Source organism: Salvelinus alpinus, chromosome 20 (assembly GCF_045679555.1).
Source record: "Salvelinus alpinus chromosome 20, SLU_Salpinus.1, whole genome shotgun sequence".
NCBI classification, from domain to species: Eukaryota; Metazoa; Chordata; class Actinopteri; order Salmoniformes; family Salmonidae; genus Salvelinus; species Salvelinus alpinus.
In genome coordinates, this window is record NC_092105.1 from 1758717 (window position 1) to 1778496 (window position 19780).

The following is a 19780-nucleotide window of genomic DNA, read 5'->3' on the forward strand; positions in this document are numbered from 1 at the left end:
AAGACAATTTTTATTGATTTTATTTAACCTTTATTTTTAAAAGGCAGTTCTGTTAAGAACAACATGTTTAGTGATGTCCCAACATGTATGTGTGTAGAACTACCGAACATGACGTGTGTTTGGTGACACGTCCCATGTACTCTCTCTCTGATGAATTAAGACCATGTATTGTTGTCAGTCAGTAGCCATTGAAACAGCTGTGTTTCAGGCTGTGACGTGAGGACACAGCAGGGAATCTATTTCCTCCAGGAGCCAGTGGAACAGCTGTGTTTCAGGCTGTGACGTGAGGACACAGCAGGGAATCTATTTTTCTCCAGGAGCCAGTAATGCTCCTAATCCTTTCCAGTAAAGATGTTATTATGGTTCAGGACTGAGGCCAGTAGGTGGGAGCTCCTCCTGTGTTGTTTCTGCTGTGTGGCTCCGTTCTGCCTTCAGGGACAGTTGAGCTGGTTGGAAGGTTGTGTAACAAGTCACCAAAAGAAGAAGAAGAAGGTTCCACCAGAGGAAGAAGAAGAAGAAGAAGGTTCCACCAGAGGAAGAAGAAGAAGAAGGTTCCACCAGAGAAAGAAGAAGAAGAAGAAGAAGGTTCCACCAGAGGAAGAAGAAGAAGAAGAAGAAGGTTCCACCAGAGGAAGAAGAAGAAGAAGAAGGTTCCACCAGAGGAAGAAGAAGAAGAAGAAGGTTCCACCAGAGGAAGAAGAAGAAGAAGAAGAAGGTTCCACCAGAGGAAGAAGAAGAAGAAGGTTCCACCAGAGGAAGAAGAAGAAGGTTCCACCAGAGGAAGAAGAAGAAGAAGGTTCCACCAGAGGAAGAAGAAGAAGAAGGTTCCACCAGAGGAAGAAGAAGAAGAAGGTTCCACCAGAGGAAGAAGAAGAAGAAGGTTCCACCAGAGGAAGAAGAAGAAGAAGAAGGTTCCACCAGAGGAGGAAGAAGAAGAAGAAGAAGGTTCCACCAGAGGAAGAAGAAGAAGAAGGTTCCACCAGAGGAAGAAGAAGAAGAAGGTTCCACCAGAGGAAGAAGAAGAAGAAGAAGAAGTAGGTTCCACCAGAGGAAGAAGAAGAAGAAGGTTCCACCAGAGGAAGAAGAAGAAGAAGGTTCCACCAGAGGAAGAAGAAGAAGAAGAAGAAGTAGGTTCCACCAGAGGAAGAAGAAGAAGAAGAAGGTTCCACCAGAGGAAGAAGAAGAAGAAGGTTCCACCAGAGGAGGAAGAAGAAGAAGAAGAAGAAGGTTCCACCAGAGGAAGAAGAAGAAGAAGGTTCCACCAGAGGAAGAAGAAGAAGAAGGTTCCACCAGAGGAAGAAGAAGAAGAAGGTTCCACCAGAGGAAGAAGAAGAATCCAACACACATCCGTCCTTCTCTGCTCCCTTATCCTCCCTTTCCCTCTTCCTTCTCTCTGAGCTACACTATCGGTCAAACGTTTAAGGATTTTTCTTTATTTTTATAATAGTGAAGACATCAAAACGATGAAATAACACACATGGAATCATGAAGTAACCAAAAAAGTGTTAAACAAATCAAAATAAATCTTCAAATAGCCACCCTTTGCCTTGATGACAGCTTTCCACACACTTGGCATTCTCTCAACCAGCTTCACCTGGAATGCTTTTCCAACAGTCTTGATGGAGTTCCCACATATGCTGAGCACTTGTTGGCAGATATTCCTAAACTCTGCCGTCCGACTTATCCCAAACCATCTCAATTGGGTTGAGGTCGGGTGATTGTGGAGGCCAGATTATCTGATGCAGCACTCCATCACTCTCCTTATTGGTCAAATAGCCCTTACACAGCCTGGAGGTGTGTTGGGTCATTGTCCTGTTGAAAAACAAATGATAGTCCCACTAAGCCCAAACCAGATGGGATGGCGTATCACTGCAGAATGCTGTGGTAGCCATGCTGGTTAAGTGTGCCTTGAATTCAAAATAAATCACTGACAGTGTCACCAGCAAAGCACCCCCACACCATCACACCTCCTCCTCCATGCTTCACGGTGGGAACCACACATGCAGAGATCATCCGTTCACCTACTATGCGTCTCACAAAGACACGGCGGTTGGAACCAAATATCTCACATTTGGACACATCAGACCAAAGGACAAAGGACATTTATTTGGGCTGCAATTTCTGAGGCTGGTAACTTTTAATGAACTTATCCTCTGCATTAGAGGTAACTCTGGGTCTTCCTGTGTCGGTCCTCATGAGAGACAGTTTCATCAGGGCGCGTTATGGTTTTTGCGACTGCACTTGAAGAAACATTCAAATTTCTTAATGTTCCATATTGACTGACTTTCATGTCTTAAAGTAATGATGGACTGTCGTTTCTCTTTGCTTATTTGATTGGCAGGTGTCTTTACTTCAACATTACTGTGTTACGTGTTCTGCTAGATATAAATGTTCTGAGACCCTTCTGCTAGATGGAGATGTTCTGAGACCCTTCTGCTAGATGGAGATGTTCTGAGACCCTTCTGCTAGATGGAGATGTTCTGAGACCCTTCTGCTAGATGGAGATGTTCTGAGACCCTTCTGCTAGATGGAGATGTTCTGAGACCCTTCTGCTAGATGGAGATGTTCTGAGACCCTTCTGCTAGATGGAGATGTTCTGAGACCCTTCTGCTAGATGGAGATGTTCTGAGACCCTTCTGCTAGATGGAGATGTTCTGAGACCCTTCTGCTAGATGGAGATGTTCTGAGACCCTTCTGCTAAGATGGAGATGTTCTGAGACCCTTCTGCTAGATGGAGATGTTCTGAGACCCTTCTGCTAGATGGAGATGTTCTGAGACCCTTCTGCTAGATGGAGATGTTCTCTGAGACCCTTCTGCTAGATGGAGATGTTCTGAGACCCTTCTGCTAGATGGAGATGTTCTCAGACCCTTCTGCTAGATGGAGATGTTCTGAGACCCTTCTGCTAGATGGAGATGTTCTGAGACCCTCTGCTAGATGGAGATGTTCTGAGACCCTTCTGCTAGATGGAGATGTTCTCAGACCCTTCTGCTAGATGGAGATGTTCTGAGACCCTTCTGCTAGATGGAGATGTTCTGAGACCCTTCTGCTAGATGGAGATGTTCTAGACCCTCTGCTAGATGGAGATGTTCTGAGACCCTTCTGCTAGATGGAGATGTTCTGAGACCCTTCTGCTAGATGGAGATGTTCTGAGACCCTTCTGCTAGATGGAGATGTTCTGAGACCCTTCTGCTAGATGGAGATGTTCTGAGACCCTTCTGCTAGATGGAGATGTTCTAGACCCTTCTGCTAGATGAGATGTTCTGAGACCCTTCTGCTAGATGGAGATGTTCTGAGACCCTTCTGCTAGATGGAGATGTTCTGAGACCCTTCTGCTAGATGGAGATGTTCTGAGACCCTTCTGCTAGATGGAGATGTTCTGAGACCCTTCTGCTAGATGGAGATGTTCTGAGACCCTTCTGCTAGATGGAGATGTTCTGAGACCCTTCTGCTAGATGGAGATGTTCTGAGACCCTTCTGCTAGATGGAGATGTTCTCTGAGACCCTTCTGCTAGATGGAGATGTTCTGAGACCCTTCTGCTAGATGGAGATGTTCTGAGACCCTTCTGCTAGATGGAGATGTTCTGAGACCCTTCTGCTAGATGGAGATGTTCTGAGACCCTTCTGCTAGATGGAGATGTTCTGAGACCCTTCTGCTAGATGGAGATGTTCTCTGAGACCCTTCTGCTAGATGGAGATGTTCTGAGACCCTTCTGCTAGATGGAGATGTTCTGAGACCCTTCTGCTAGATGGAGATGTTCTGAGACCCTTCTGCTAGATGGAGATGTTCTGAGACCCTTCTGCTAGATGGAGATGTTCTGAGACCCTTCTGCTAGATGGAGATGTTCTGAGACCCTTCTGCTAGATGGAGATGTTCTGAGACCCTTCTGCTAGATGGAGATGTTCTGAGACCCTTCTGCTAGATGGAGATGTTCTGAGACCCTTCTGCTAGATGGAGATGTTCTGAGACCCTTCTGCTAGATGGAGATGTTCTGAGACCCTTCTGCTAGATGGAGATGTTCTCTGAGACCCTTCTGCTAGATGGAGATGTTCTCTCAGACCCTTCTGCTAGATGGAGATGTTCTGAGACCCTTCTGCTAGATGGAGATGTTCTGAGACCCTTCTGCTAGATGGAGATGTTCTGAGACCCTTCTGCTAGATGGAGATGTTCTGAGACCCTTCTGCTAGATGGAGATGTTCTGAGACCCTTCTGCTAGATGGAGATGTTCTGAGACCCTTCTGCTAGATGGAGATGTTCTGAGACCCTTCTGCTAGATGGAGATGTTCTCTCAGACCCTTCTGCTAGATGGAGATGTTCTGAGACCCTTCTGCTAGATGGAGATGTTCTGAGACCCTTCTGCTAGATGGAGATGTTCTGAGACCCCTTTTCCATCTGTTTGACCAGAAATTAAAGCCTTTGCTTATTCCTCATTTTTAGGATGGAAAATGGTTGAAAGGGCTATATATGCCTTAATTTCTCAAACATTTATACTGTTAGAGGCTATTCTCATTGACAAACATTTAAAGGAGGCAGCACAATGAGATTTCAGTTGACATAATATAAACATCAACTTTTCAATTTACATGCCATCCTTTCCTTACCTTCCGTTGTGTCTGGCAGCGTGACATCCTTTCCTTACCTTCCGTTGTGTCTGGCAGCGTGACATCCTTTCCTTACCTTCCGTTGTGTCTGGCAGCGTGACATCCTTTCCTTACCTTCCGTTGTGTCTGGCAGCGTGACATCCTTTCCTTACCTTCCGTTGTGTCTGGCAGCGTGACATCCTTTCCTTACCTTCCGTTGTGTCTGGCAGCGTGACATCCTTTCCTTACCTTCCGTTGTGTCTGGCAGCGTGACATCCTTTCCTTACCTTCCGTTGTGTCTGGCAGCGTGACATCCTTTCCTTACCTTCCGTTGTGTCTGGCAGCGTGACATCCTTTCCTTACCTTCCGTTGTGTCTGGCAGCGTGACATCCTTTCCTTACCTTCCGTTGTGTCTGGCAGCGTGACATCGTTGCTCTGCAGCTCCAAGTTAACTGTCCTCCTCAGTAGCACAGGAGCCGCTAGCGACTAGCTTACAAGCTGTTCAACAATTCAATAACCTTTTCTTCTAAAACATCAGCTGCTCTCTTCGATAATCCAACCAAACCATTTTACACTCGTGAATAATTAAAGGGTTTATTTTCTTGTTCGTGTACGCATTAGCTAAACGTAGCTTGCAAGACAATAATGCTAGCTAGTAATGTTAGCATGTCGCATTAGCATGAACGTTGGGCATCCGAGTGGCACAGCGGTCTAAGGCACTGCATCTCAGTGCTAGAGGCGTCACTACAGACACCCTGGTTCGATTCCAGGCTGTATCACAGCCGGCCGTGATTGGGAGTCCCCATAGGTGCGGCGCACAGTTCCATCGTATTAAAGTTACATCACAACAAACCAGCCTTCATTTTGATCGAGATCGTGGAAGTCATATGAGGTAAACACGACATTGTGAATGGAAACGTCGATATTTTCCCTGGTGAGTTGATCCGCTTTATTGTCTGTAGCGCAGAGCAACCAAGGCGGTAAAAACACCTGAACGTCCCTTTCTTAAAGATGTGGTGACAATTTCGCAATGTAACCGGCTGTAGCTGCAGTTTCAGGTAAAACATCTATAAATAAGTCTCAAATGTAATAAATCTCTATTTCCAAAAACGTTGATCTACCGTTAGTATTTTTACTGAATGTTGGGCTCAACGCGACATTTCTGTTTACACTGCCCTGCTTGGAGGGGGGGCAGCTGTCGGGCGCGACCTGCTATTTTTTTTATACTTTAGAACCGTAACCCCAATCAGAAGCTAGCCAGATAACTAGCTAGTAGTCAGTTAGCCACTGCTGCGGTCTTCACCCTCAACTCGGACACAGCCAGCTTCAATACCGGGCCAATACCTGCCAGTCTGCAAGCGCGATATCAACCCAGAGCATATAGGACTGCTTTTTCTCTACCAAATCAAATCAAATCAAATTTTATTAGTCACATACACATGGTTAGCAGATGTTAATGCGAGTGTAGCGAAATGCTTGTGCTTCTAGTTCCGACAATGCAGTAATAACCAACAGTAATCTAACCTAACAATTCCACACTACTACCTTACACACACACACAAGTGTAAAGGGATAAAGAATATGTACATAAAGATATATGAATGAGTGGTGGTACAGAACGGCATGGCAGATGCAGTAGATGGTATAGAGTACGGTATATACGTATGAGATGAGTACTGTAGGGTATGTAAACATAAAGTGGCATAGTTTAAAGTGGCTAGTGGTACATGTATTGCATAAAGATGGCAAGATGCAGTAGATGATATAGAGTACAGTATATACAGTGGGGAGAACAAGTATTTGATACACTGCCGATTTTGCAGGTTTTCCTACTTACAAAGCATGTAGAGGTCTGTAATTTTTATCATAGGTACACTTCAACTGTGAGAGACGGAATCTAAAACAAAAATCCAGAAAATCACATTGTATGATTTTTAAGTAATTAATTTGCATTTTATTGCATGACATAAGTATTTGATACATCAGAAAAGCAGAACTTAATATTTGGTACAGAAACCTTTGTTTGCAATTACAGAGATCATACGTTTCCTGTAGTTCTTGACTAGGTTTGCACACACTGCAGCAGGGATTTTGGCCCACTCCTCCCTACAGATCTTCTCCAGATCCTTCAGGTTTCGGGGCTGTCGCTGGGCAATACGGACTTTCAGCTCCCTCCAAAGATTTTATATTGGGTTCAGGTCTGGAGACTGGCTAGGCCACTCCAGGACCTTGAGATGCTTCTTACGGAGCCACTCCTTAGTTGCCATGGCTGTGTGCTTCGTGTCGTTGTCATGCTGGAAGACCCAGCCACGACCCATCTTCAATGCTCTTACTGAGGGAAGGAGGTTGTTGGCCAAGATCTCGCGATACATGGCCCCATCCATCCTCCCCTCAATACGGTGCAGTCGTCCTGTCCCCTTTGCAGAAAAGCATCCCCAAAGAATGATGTTTCCACCTCCATGCTTCACGGTTGGGATGGTGTTCTTGGGGTTGTACTCATACTTCTTCTTCCTCCAAACACGGCGAGTGGAGTTAGACCAAAAAGCTCTATTTTTGTCTCATCAGACCACATGACCTTCTCCCATTCCTCCTCTGGATCATCCAGATGGTCATTGGCAAACTTCAGACGGGCCTGGACATGCACTGGCTTAAGCAGGGGGACCTTGCGTGCGCTGCAGGATTTTAATCCATGACGGCGTAGTGTGTTACTAATGGTTTTCTTTGAGACTGTGGTCCCAGCTCTCTTCAGGTCATTGACCAGGTCCTGCCGTGTAGTTCTGGGCTGATCCCTCACCTTCCTCATGATCATTGATGCCCCACGAGGTGAAATCTTGCATGGAGCCCCAGACCGAGGGTGATTGACCGTCATCTTGAACTTCTTCCATTTTCTAATAATTGCGCCAACAGTTGTTTTTCTTCTCACCAAGCTGCTTGCCTATTGTCCTGTAGCCCATCCCAGCCTTGTGCAGGTCTACAATTTTATCCCTGATGTCCTTACACAGCTCTCTGGTCTTGGCCATTGTGGAGAGGTTGGAATCTGTTTGATTGAGTGTGTGGACAGGTGTCTTTTATACAGGTAACGAGTTCAAACAGGTGCAGTTAATACAGGTAATGAGTGGAGAACAGGAGGGCTTCTTAAAGAAAAACTAACAGGTCTGTGAGAGCCGGAATTCTTACTGGTTGGTAGGTGATCAAATACTTATGTCATGCAATAAAATGCAAATTAATTATTTAAAAATCATACAATGTGATTTTCTGGATTTTTTTTTTAGATTCCGTCTCTCACAGTTGAAGTGTACCTATGATAAAAATGACAGACCTCTACATGCTTTGTAAGTAGGAAAACCTGCAAAATCGGCAGTGTATCAAATACTTGTTCTCCCCACTGTACATATGAGATGGGTAATGTAGGGTATGTAAACATTGTATTAAGTGGCATTGCTTAAAGTGGCTAGTGGTACATTTTTACATAATTTCCATCAATTCCCATTTTTAAAGTGGCTGGAGTTGAGTCAGTATGTTGGCAGCGGCCGCTAAATGTTAGTGGTGGCTGTTTAACAGTCTGATGGCCTTGAGATAGAAGCTGTTTTTCAGTCTCTCGGTCCCTGCTTTGATGCACCTGTACTGACCTCGCCTTCTGGATGATAGCGGGGTGAACAGGCAGTGGCTTGGGTGGTTGTTGTCCTTGATGATCTTTATGGCCTTCCTGTGACATCGGGTGGTGTAGGTGTCCTGGAGGGCAGGTAGTTTGCCCCTGGTGATGCGTTCTGCAGACCTCACTACCCTCTGGAGAGCCTTACGGTTGTGGGCGGAGCAGTTGCCGTACCAGGCGGTGATACAGCCAGACAGGATGCTCTCGATTGTGCATCTGTAGAAGTTTGTGAGTGCTTTTGGTGACAAGCCGAATTTCTTCAGCCTCCTGAGGTTGAAGAGGCGCTGCTGCGCCTTCTTCACAACGCTGTCTGTGTGGGTGGACCAATTCAGTTTGTCCGTGATGTGTACACCGAGGAACTTAAAACTTTCCACCTTCTCCACTACTGACCCGTCGATGTGGATAGGGGGGTGCTCCCTCTGCTGTTTCCTGAAGTCCACAATCATCTCCTTTGTTTTGTTGACGTTGAGTATGAGGTTATTTTCCTGACACCACACTCCGAGGGCCCTCACCTCCTCCCTGTAGGCCGTCTCGTCGTTGTTGGTAATCAAGCCTACCACTGTAGTGTCATCCGCAAACTTGATGATTGAGTTGGAGGCGTGCATGGCCACGCAGTCGTGGGTGAACAGGGAGTACAGGAGAGGGCTCAGAACGCACCCTTGTGGGGCCCCAGTGTTGAGGATCAGCGGGGTGGAGATGTTGTTACCTACCCTCACCACCTGGGGGCGGCCCGTCAGGAAGTCCAGGACCCAGTTGCACAGGGCGGGGTCGAGACCCAGGGTCTCGAGCTTGATGACGAGTTTGGAGGGTACTATGGTGTTAAATGCTGAGCTGTAATCGATGAACAGCATTCTCACATGGGTATTCCTCTTGTCCAGATGGGTTAGGGCAGTGTGCAGTGTGGTTGCGATTGCGTCGTCTGTGGACCTATTGGGTCGGTAAGCAAATTGGAGTGGGTCTAGGGTGTCCGGTAGGGTGGAGGTGATATGGTCCTTGACTAGTCTCTCAAAGCACTTCATGATGACGGAAGTGAGTGCTACGGGGCGGTAGTCGTTTAGCTCAGTTACCTTAGCTTTCTTGGGAACAGGAACAATGGTGGCCCTCTTGAAGCATGTGGGAACAGCAGACTGGGATAAGGATTGATTGAATATGTCCGTAAACACACCAGCCAGCTGGTCTGCGCATGCTCTGAGGACGCGGCTGGGAATGCCGTCTGGGCCTGCAGCCTTGCGAGGGTTAACACGTTTAAATGTTTTACTCACCTCGGCTGCAGTGAAGGAGAGCCCGCAGGTTTTGGTAGGGGGCCGTGTCAGTGGCACTGTATTGTCCTCAAAGCGGGCAAAAAAGTTGTTTAGCCTGTCTGGGAGCAAGACATCCTGGTCCGCGACGGGGCTGGTTTTCTTTTTGTAATCCGTGATTGACTGTAGACCCTGCCACATACCTCTTGTGTCTGAGCTGTTGAATTGCGACTCGATTTTGTCTCTGTACTGAGACTTAGCCTGTTTGATTGCCTTGCGGAGAGAATAGCTACACTGTTTGTATTCGGTCATGCTTCCGGTCACCTTGCCCTGGTTAAAAGCAGTGGTTCGCGCTTTCAGTTTCACGCGAATGCTGCCGTCAATCCACGGTTTCTGGTTTGGGAATGTTTTTATCGTTGCTGTGGGTACGACATCGTCAATGCACTTCCTAATGAACTCGCTCACCGAATCAGCATATTCGTCAATATTGTTGTTGGACGCGATGCGGAACATATTCCAATCCGCGTGATCGAAGCAGTCTTGAAGCGTGGATTCAGATTGGTCGGACCAGCGTTGAACAGACCTGAGCGCGGGAGCTTGTTGTTTGAGTTTCTGTTTGTAGGCTGGAATCAACAAAATGGAGTCGTGGTCAGCTTTTCCGAAAGGGGGGCGGGGGAGGGCCTTATAAGCGTCGCGGAAATTAGTATAACAATGGTCTAGTGTTTTTCCAGCCCTGGTAGCACAATCGATATGCTGATAGAATTTAGGGAGTTTTGTTTTTAGATTAGCCTTGTTAAAATCCCCAGCTACGATGAATGCAGCCTCAGGGTGTGTGGTTTCCAGTTTACAAAGAGTCAGATAAAGTTCGTTCAGGGCCATCGATGTGTCTGCTTGGGGGGGAATGTATACGGCTGTGATTATGATTGACGAGAATTCCCTTGGTAGATAATGCGGTCGACATTTGATTGTGAGGAGTTCTAGATCAGGTGAACAGAACGACTTGAGTTCTTGTGTGTTGTTATGATGATCACACCACTTCTCGTTAATCATAAGGCATACCCCCCCGCCTCTCTTCTTACCGGAAAGATGTTTGTTTCTGTCGGCGCGATGCATGAAGAAACCAGCTGGCTGCACCGACTCCGTTAGCGTCCCTTGAGTTAGCCATGTTTCCGTGAAGCAGAGCACGTTGCAATCCCTGATGTCTCTCTGGAATGCTACCCGTGCTCGGATTTCATCAACCTTATTGTCAAGAGACTGGACATTGGCGAGTAGTATGCTAGGGAGTGGAGCGCGATGTGCCCGTCTCCGAAGCCTGACCACGAGACCGCCACGTTTTCCCCTTTTTCGGCGTCGCACAGGGTCGCCGGCTGGGATCAGATCCATTGTATTGGGTGGAAGGCGAAACACTGGATCCGTTTCGGGAAAGTCATATTCCTGGTAGGAACGATGATGAGTTGACGTTAATCGTATATTCAGTAGTTCCTCCCGACTGTATGTAATGAAACCTAAGATTACCCGGGGTACCGATGTAAGAAATAACACGTAAAAAAACAAAATACTGCATATTTTCCAAGGAACACGAAGCGAGGCGGCCATCTCTTTTCGGCGCCGGAAGATCACCGGATTCCTGACGCAAGCTCTGGACAATTACACCGTATCATCACAGCTAGCTAGCTGCAACCGAGTGGCTACTACTGGCTAACACCTCTGTCCCGAAGCAAGCACCAGTTAGCCTTGAGCTAGCCTCGAGCTAGGCCCATCTGCCGGCTAGCTGAAGAGGTCTACCAGCGAATTCTTGGGCTACAATACCAGCTACAAGCTAATTTAGCCATTTTTTTTGCCGCTGCTAGTAGCTTTTACCTTCTGCACAGACACCAGCCCTGTTATTAGCCTGGATATTACTCACCAATTTACCAGCATCGGACTGTCTCTCGACAACAACGCCGGATTCCTGCCGTAATCCCTGAGCCACTGCTTCTGATCCTCACAGCTAGCTTGCGGCTAGCGCAGCTAGCGCCACTGCCACGAAGCTAGCACCAGTTAGCAAACACAATTCTACAATTCACAACCTCTCTTTCGCCATCGCCATCTGGCTTGGATTCTCTGTCGACACAACCACGTCTCAGCAGACCACCCCCCGGGCTACTAACTTTAAACGCTGCGTGCTAGCTTAGTGGAGGCCTCCTCTGCTCCATCTACGGCTGCCCCCTGGACACTATGATCACTTGGCTACATAGCTGATGCATGCTTGACTGTCCATTAATTCACGGTACTCCATTCTGTTTATTTGTGTTTTATCTGTCGGCTCTGTGCTTTAACTCAGGATCTGTGTGTAGTTAATCCGACCCTCTCTGCCTAGTCGTCGCCATTTTTACCTGTTGTTGCTGTGTTAGACTAGCACCCTGTTATTGCTGCTGTTATCTTACCTGTTGTTTTAGCTAGCTCTCCCAATCAAGACCTGCAATCACTTTATGCCTTATTGTATGTCTCTCTCAAATATCAATATGCCTTGCATACTGTTGTTCAGGCTAGTTTTCATTATCATTGTTTTGGTTTGCAATGGACCCTGTAGTTCCACTCTCCGTACCTCTGATACCCCCTTTGTCCCACCCCCCCACACATGCGGTGACCTCACCCATTGAGACCAGCATGTCCAGAGATACAACCTCTCTTATCATCACCCAGTGCCTGGGCTTGCCTCCGCTGTACCCGCGCCCCTCCATACCCCTGTCTGCACATTATGCCCAGAATCTATTCTACCACGCCCATAAATCTGCTCCTTTTATTCTTTGTCCCCAACGCTCTAGGCGACCAGTTTTGATAGCCTTTAGCCGCACCCTCATCCTACTACTCCTCTGTTCCTCGGGTGATGTGGAGGTAAACCCAGGCCCTGCATGTCCCCAGTCACCCTCATTTGTTGACTTCTGCGATCGAAAAAGCCTCGGCCTCATGCATGTCAACATCAGAAGCCTCCTCCCTAAGTTTGCCTTACTCACCGCTTTAGCACACTCTGCCAATCCTGATGTCCTTGCCGTGTCCGAATCCTGGCTTAGGAAGGCCACCAAAAATTCTGAGATTTCCATACCCAACTATAACACTTTCCGTCAAGATAGAACTGCCAAAGGGGGAGGAGTTAGCCTGCAAAGTTCTGTCATACTTTCCAGGTCTATGCCCAAACAGTTCGAACTTCTAATTTTAAAAATTAATCTCTCCAGAAATAAGTCTCTCACTGTTGCCGCCTGCTACCGACCCCCCTCAGCTCCCAGCTGTGCCCTGGACACCATCTGTGAATTGATCGCTCCCCATCTAGCTTCAGAGTTTGTTCTGTTAGGTGACCTAAACTGGGATATGCTTAACACCCCGGCAGTCCTACAATCCAAGCTTGATGCCCTCAATCTCACACAAATCATCAAGGAACCCACCAGGTACAACCCTAAATCCGTAAACATGGGCACCCTAATAGACATTATCCTGACCAACCTGCCCTCCAAATACACCTCTGCTGTCTTCAATCAAGATCTCAGCGAACACTGCCTCATTGCCTGTATCCGCCACGGGTCCGCGGTCAAACGACCACCCCTCATCACTGTCAAACGCTCCCTAAAACACTTCTGCGAGCAGGCCTTTCTAATCGACCTGGCCCGGGTACCCTGGAAGGATATTGACCTCATCCCGTCAGTTGAGGATGCCTGGTCATTCTTTAAATGTTACTTCCTCACCATATTAGACAAGCATGCTCCGTTCAAAAAATGCAGAACCAAGAACAGATATAGCCCTTGGTTCACTCCAGACCTGACTGCCCTCGACCAGCACAAAAACATCCTGTGGCGAACTGCAATAGCATCGAAGAGCCCCCGCGATATGCAACTGTTCAGGGAAGGCAGGAACCAATACACGCAGTCAGTCAGGAAAGCAAAGGCCAGCTTTTTCAAGCAGAAATTCGCATCCTGTAGCTCTAACTCCAAAAAGTTCTGGGATACTGTAAAGTCCATGGAGAACAAGAGCACCTCCTCCCAGCTGCCCACTGCACTGAGGCTAGGTAACACGGTCACCACCGATAAATCCGTGATAATCGAAGACTTCAACAAGCATTTCTCAATGGCTGGCCATGCCTTCCTCCTGGCGACTCCAACCTTGGCCAACAGCCCCGCCCCCCCCGCTGCTACTCGCCCAAGCCTCCCCAGCTTCTCCTTTACCCAAATCCAGATAGCAGATGTTCTGAAAGAGCTGGAAAACCTGGACCCATACAAATCAGCTGGGCTTGACAATCTGGACCCCCTATTTCTGAAACTGTCCGCCGCCATTGTCGCACCCCCTATTACCAGCCTGTTCAACCTCTCCTTCGTATCATCTGAGATCCCCAAGGATTGGAAAGCTGCCGCGGTCATCCCCCTCTTCAAAGGGGGAGACACCCTGGACCCAAACTGTTACAGACCTATATCCATCCTGCCCTGCCTATCTAAGGTCTTCGAAAGCCAAGTCAACAAACAGATCACTGACCATCTCGAATCCCACCGTACCTTCTCCGCTGTGCAATCCGGTTTCCGAGCCGGTCACGGGTGCACCTCAGCCACGCTCAAGGTACTAAACGACATCATAACCGCCATCGATAAAAGACATTACTGTGCAGCCGTCTTCATCGACCTGGCCAAGGCTTTCGACTCTGTCAATCACCATATTCTTATCGGCAGACTCAGTAGCCTCGGTTTTTCTAATGACTGCCTTGCCTGGTTCACCAACTACTTTGCAGACAGAGTTCAGTGTGTCAAATCGGAGGGCATGTTGTCCGGTCCTCTGGCAGTCTCTATGGGGGTACCACAGGGTTCAATTCTCGGGCCGACTCTTTTCTCTGTATACATCAATGATGTTGCTCTTGCTGCGGGCGATTCCCTGATCCACCTCTACGCAGACGACACCATTCTATATACTTCCGGCCCTTCCTTGGACACTGTGCTACCTAACCTCCAAACGAGCTTCAATGCCATACAACACTCCTTCCGTGGCCTCCAACTGCTCTTAAACGCTAGTAAAACCAAATGCATGCTTTTCAACCGTTCGCTGCCTGCACCCGCACGCCCGACTAGCATCACCACCCTGGACGGTTCCGACCTAGAATATGTGGACATCTATAAGTACCTAGGTGTCTGGCTAGACTGCAAACTCTCCTTCCAGACTCATATCAAACATCTCCAATCCAAAATCAAATCAAGAATCGGCTTTCTATTCCGCAACAAAGCCTCCTTCACTCACGCCGCCAAACTTACCCTAGTAAAACTGACTATCCTACCGATCCTCAACTTCGGCGATGTCATCTACAAAATAGCTTCCAACACTCTACTCAGCAAACTGGATGCAGTTTATCACAGTGCCATTCGTTTTGTTACTAAAGCACCTTATACGACCCACCACTGCGACCTGTATGCCCTAGTCGGCTGGCCCTCGCTACATGTTCGTCGTCAGACCCACTGGCTCCAGGTCATCTACAAGGCTATGCTAGGTAAAGTGCCGCCTTATCTCAGTTCACTGGTCACGATGGCTACACCCACCCGCAGCACGCGCTCCAGCAGGTGTATCTCACTGATCATCCCTAAAGCTAAAACCTCATTTGGACGCCTTTCCTTCCAGTTCTCTGCTGCCTGCGACTGGAACGAATTGCAAAAATCTCTGAAGTTGGAGACTTTTATCTCCCTCAACAACTTTAAAAATCTGCTATCCGAGCAGCTAACCGATCGCTGCAGCTGTACATAGTCCATCTGTAAACTACCCACCCAATTTACCTACCTCACCCCCCATACTGCTTTTATTTATTTACTTTTCTGCTCTTTTGCACACCAGTATCTCTTCTTGCACATGATCATCTGATGATTTATCACTCCAGTGTTAATCTGCTAAATTGTAATTATTCGATTTATTGCCTACCTCATGCCTTTTGCACACATTGTATATAGATTCTCTTTTTTTCTACCATGTTATTGACTTGTTTATTGTTTACTCCATGTGTAACTCTGTGTTGTCTGTTCACACTGCTATGCTTTATCTTGGCCAGGTCGCAGTTGCAAATGAGAACTTGTTCTCAACTAGCCTACCTGGTTAAATAAAGGTGAAATAAAAAAATAAATAAAAAATCGAGATCTCTTGAGAATCTCTCAATTCTCTGTAATTCTCGTCAGTGAGAATAGACCCTTAGCTTTCATTTGAGACAAGGTGATGGGGCTTTTTACATGGAAATGCCCATTTCAGTCCCTTCTGGCCTTCTTCCCTTGAGGAATGTTGTTGTGGTTCTAATCTTCAGATTGATATCGGGTAATGTTTGCTATGGTTGGCCCTCTGACAGGTTGGTAGTAGTCTTAGGAGAAAGGCCTCTACTACGGCTCTGCACTAGGTTAGTAGTTCTGACAAGGGGGGATACTTCCAGCAGGCTATATTCATCGTGTTCTGCAGCTATGGTGGGGACTGAAGGTGGAAACTGGAGACGTCAGTCACAGTGAAATATTGAAACAGCCACAGAATCTAAACATCAGCACAAAGATGTCCCATTGACAGTGACAGTCATAGCGAGGGAAGGGAATAACTGATTGAGGTAGAGGAAAGGTTGGAGGACTAGAGGAAAGGTTGGAGCAGGGGTAGAGGAAAGGTTGGAGGACTGGAGGAAAGGTTGGAGCAGGGGTAGAGGAAAGGTTGGAGGACTGGAGGAAAGGTTGGAGCAGGGGTAGAGGAAAGGTTGGAGGACTGGAGGAAAGGTTGGAGCAGGGGTAGAGGAAAGGTTGGAGGATTGGAGGAAAGGTTGGAGCAGGGGTAGAGGAAAGGTTGGAGGACTGGAGGAAAGGTTGGAGCAGGGGTAGAGGAAAGGTTGGAGGACTGGAGGAAAGGTTGGAGGACTAGAGGAAAGGTTGGAGGACTAGAGGAAAGGTTGGAGCAGGGGTAGAGGAAAGGTTGGAGGACTGGAGGAAAGGTTGGAGGACTGGAGGAAAGGTTGGAGGACTGGAGGAAAGGTTGGGGCAGGGGTAGAGGGTAGGTTGGGGCAGGGGTAGAGGGAAGGTTGGGGCAGGGGTAGAGGGAAGGTTGGGGCAGGGGTAGAGGGAAGGTTGGGGCAGGGGTAGAGGGAAGGTTGGGGCAGGGGTAGAGGGAAGGTTGGGGCAGGAGTAGAGGGAAGGTTGGGGCAGGAGTAGAGGGAAGGTTGGGGCAGGGGTAGAGGGAAGGTTGGGCAGAGGAGAGGTTGGGGCAGGGGAGAGGTTGGGGCAGGGGTAGAGGGAAGGTTGGGGCAGGGGTAGAGGGAAGGTTGGGGTAGAGGAGAGTTTGGGGCAGAGGAGAGTTTGGGGCAGAGGAGAGTTTGGGGCAGAGGAGAGTTTGGGGCAAAGGAGAGTTTGGGGCAGAGGAGAGTTTGGGGCAGAGGAGAGTTTGGGGCAGAGGAGAGTTTGGGGCAGAGGAGAGGTTGGGGCAGAGGAGAGGTTGGGGCAGAGGAGAGGTTGGGGCAGAGGAGAGGAGAGGTTGGCAGAGGAGAGGAGAGGTTGGCAGAGGAGAGGTTGGGGCAGAGGAGAGGAGAGGTTGGGGCAGGGGTAGAGGGGAGGTTGGGGTAGAGGGAAGGTCGGGGTAGAGGAGAGGTTGGGGCAGGGGTAGATGAGAGGTTGGGGCAGGGGTAGAGGAGAGGTTGGGGCAGGGGTAGAGGGAAGGTTGGGGTAGAGGGAAGGTTGGGGTAGAGGAGAGGTTGGGGCAGGGGTAGATGAGAGGTTGGGGCAGGGGTAGAGGAGAGGTTGGGGCAGGGGTGGAGAGAGGTTGGGGCAGGGGTGGAGAGAGGTTGGGGCAGGGGTAGAGGAGAGGTTGGGGCAGGGGTAGAGGGAAGGTTGGGGTAGAGGGAAGGTTGGGGCAGGGGTAGAGGGAAGGTTGGGGCAGGGGTAGAGGAGAGGTTGGGGCAGGGGTGGAGAGAGGTTGGGGCAGGGGTAGAGGAGAGGTTGGGGCAGGGGTGGAGAGGTTGGGACAGGGGTAGAGGAGAGGTTGGGGCAGGGGTAGAGGAGAGGTTGGGGCAGGGTTAGAGGAGAGGTTGGGGCAGGGGTAGAGGGGAGGTTGGGGTAGAGGGGAGGTTGGGGTAGAGGGGAGGTTGGGGCAGGGGTAGAGGAGGTTGGGGCAGGGGTAGAGGGGAGGTTGGGGCAGGGTTAGAGGAGAGGTTGGGGCAGGGTTAGAGGAGAGGTTGGGGCAGGGGTAGAGGAGAGGTTGGGGCAGGGGTAGAGGAGAGGTTGGGGTAGAGGGGAGGTTGGGGCAGGGGTGGAGAGAGGTTGGGACAGGGGTAGAGGAGAGGTTGGGGCAGGGGTAGAGGAGAGGTTGGGGCAGGGGTAGAGGGGAGGTTGGGGCAGGGGTAGAGGAGAGGTTGGGGCAGGGGTAGAGGGAAGGTTGGGGCAGGGGTAGAGGGGAGGTTGGGGCAGGGGTAGAGGGGAGGTTGGGGCAGGGGTAGAGGGGAGGCAGGGGTAGAGGGGAGGTCGGGGCAGGGGTAGAGGGGAGGTCGGGGCAGGGGTAGAGGGGAGGTCGGGGCAGGGGTAGAGGGGAGGTCGGGGCAGGGGTAGAGGGAAGGTCGGGGCAGGGGTAGAGGGAAGGTCGGGGCAGGGGTAGAGGGAAAGATGGGGCAGGGTTAGAGGAGAGGTGGGGGCAGGGGTAGAGGGAAGGTTGAGGATGGGGGAGGAATACTGGCACATTCATCTTCTGCACATCTATCACTCCAGTGTTTAATTGCTAAATTGTAATTACTTCGCCACTATGGCCTATTTTTGTCTACCTCCCTTATCTTACCTCATTTGCTCACATTGTATATAGACTTTTTTCCTATTGTGTTATTGACTGTACGTTTTGTTTACTCCATGTGTAACTCTGTGTTGTCGTTTGTGTTTAACTTCTTTGCTTTATCTTGGCCAGGTCACTGTTGTAAATGAGAACTTGTTCTCAACTAGCCTACCTGGTTAAATAAAGGTGAAATAAATAAATGAATAATAATAGAGGGTAGTTCATTGGAGGAGGGGAGAACATAGTATATTTTCAGACAGGCAAGCAGCTGCAGCTGTACATAGTCCATCTGTAAACTACCCACCCAATTTACCTACCTCACCCCCCATACTGCTTTTATTTATTTACTTTTCTGCTCTTTTGCACACCAGTATCTCTTCTTGCACATGATCATCTGATGATTTATCACTCCAGTGTTAATCTGCTAAATTGTAATTATTCGATTTATTGCCTACCTCATGCCTTTTGCACACATTGTATATAGATTCTCTTTTTTTCTACCATGTTATTGACTTGTTTATTGTTTACTCCATGTGTAACTCTGTGTTGTCTGTTCACACTGCTATGCTTTATCTTGGCCAGGTCGCAGTTGCAAATGAGAACTTGTTCTCAACTAGCCTACCTGGTTAAATAAAGGTGAAATAAAATTTAAAAAAAATAATAATAAAAAGGTTGGGCTCAATGCCAAATTAAGTTAGTCAATTCAGGAAGTTATTTGAATAAAACAATTCAGACATTTTGAAAACTTAAATGAATAGCTTATTCTTTTCCGTTTATTGAGAAGTCATTGAAAATCAAATTTAGTTTAGTTCCTGATTTGACTGCGTTCAATTGGAATTGAGCCCTGGTGCGTCGATGTGAGCGCAGTAATACCTGTTTGTCCGTGTGCAGTACACAACTCATCACAGCCTTTCTACCTTCACTGTGTTTGACATGAGAACCAACCATGTGACATCCATTAATACCCAGAGATAGAAGAGCACTTCTGCTGTCTGGGAGGCCTACTGATCTCAGAACAGATCTCAGCCCTGCACGTTACCCAGGTTACCTACTGATCTCAGCCCTGCACCTTCCCCAGGTTACCTACTGATCTCAGAACAGATCTCAGCCCTGCACCTTCCCCAGGTTACCTACTGATCTCAGAACAGATCTCAGCCCTGCACCTTCCCCAAGTTACCTACTGATCTCAGAACAGATCTCAGCCCTGCACCTTCCCCAGGTTACCTACTGATCTCAGCCCTGCACCTTCCCCAGGTTACCTACTGATCTCAGAACAGATCTCAGCCCTGCACCTTCCCCAGGTTACCTACTGATCTCAGACCTGCACCTTCCCCAGGTTACCTACTGATCTCAGCCCTGCACCTTCCCCAGGTTACCTACTGATCTCAGAGCAGATCTAAGCCCTGCAGCTGTCCTCTAATCGTTGGTGAGCCTTTTTGACTCTGTAGGGCGTAGGGTTTTCACTCTGCCTCTAGGGAGGGAGGAAGCTACACAGCTTTCCAGGAATTGGACCGGGGGGAACAGAGGGAGGGAACAGCAGGG

General features: G+C 48.5%; 1 protein-coding gene across 2 annotated transcripts in view; it reads left to right on the forward strand.

Moving 5' to 3' along the window:
- The window catches only part of LOC139546198 (ras-associated and pleckstrin homology domains-containing protein 1-like), a 173973-nt gene that overhangs the window by 18995 nt on the left and 135198 nt on the right, over positions 1–19780 (forward strand). The window lies entirely within an intron of this gene.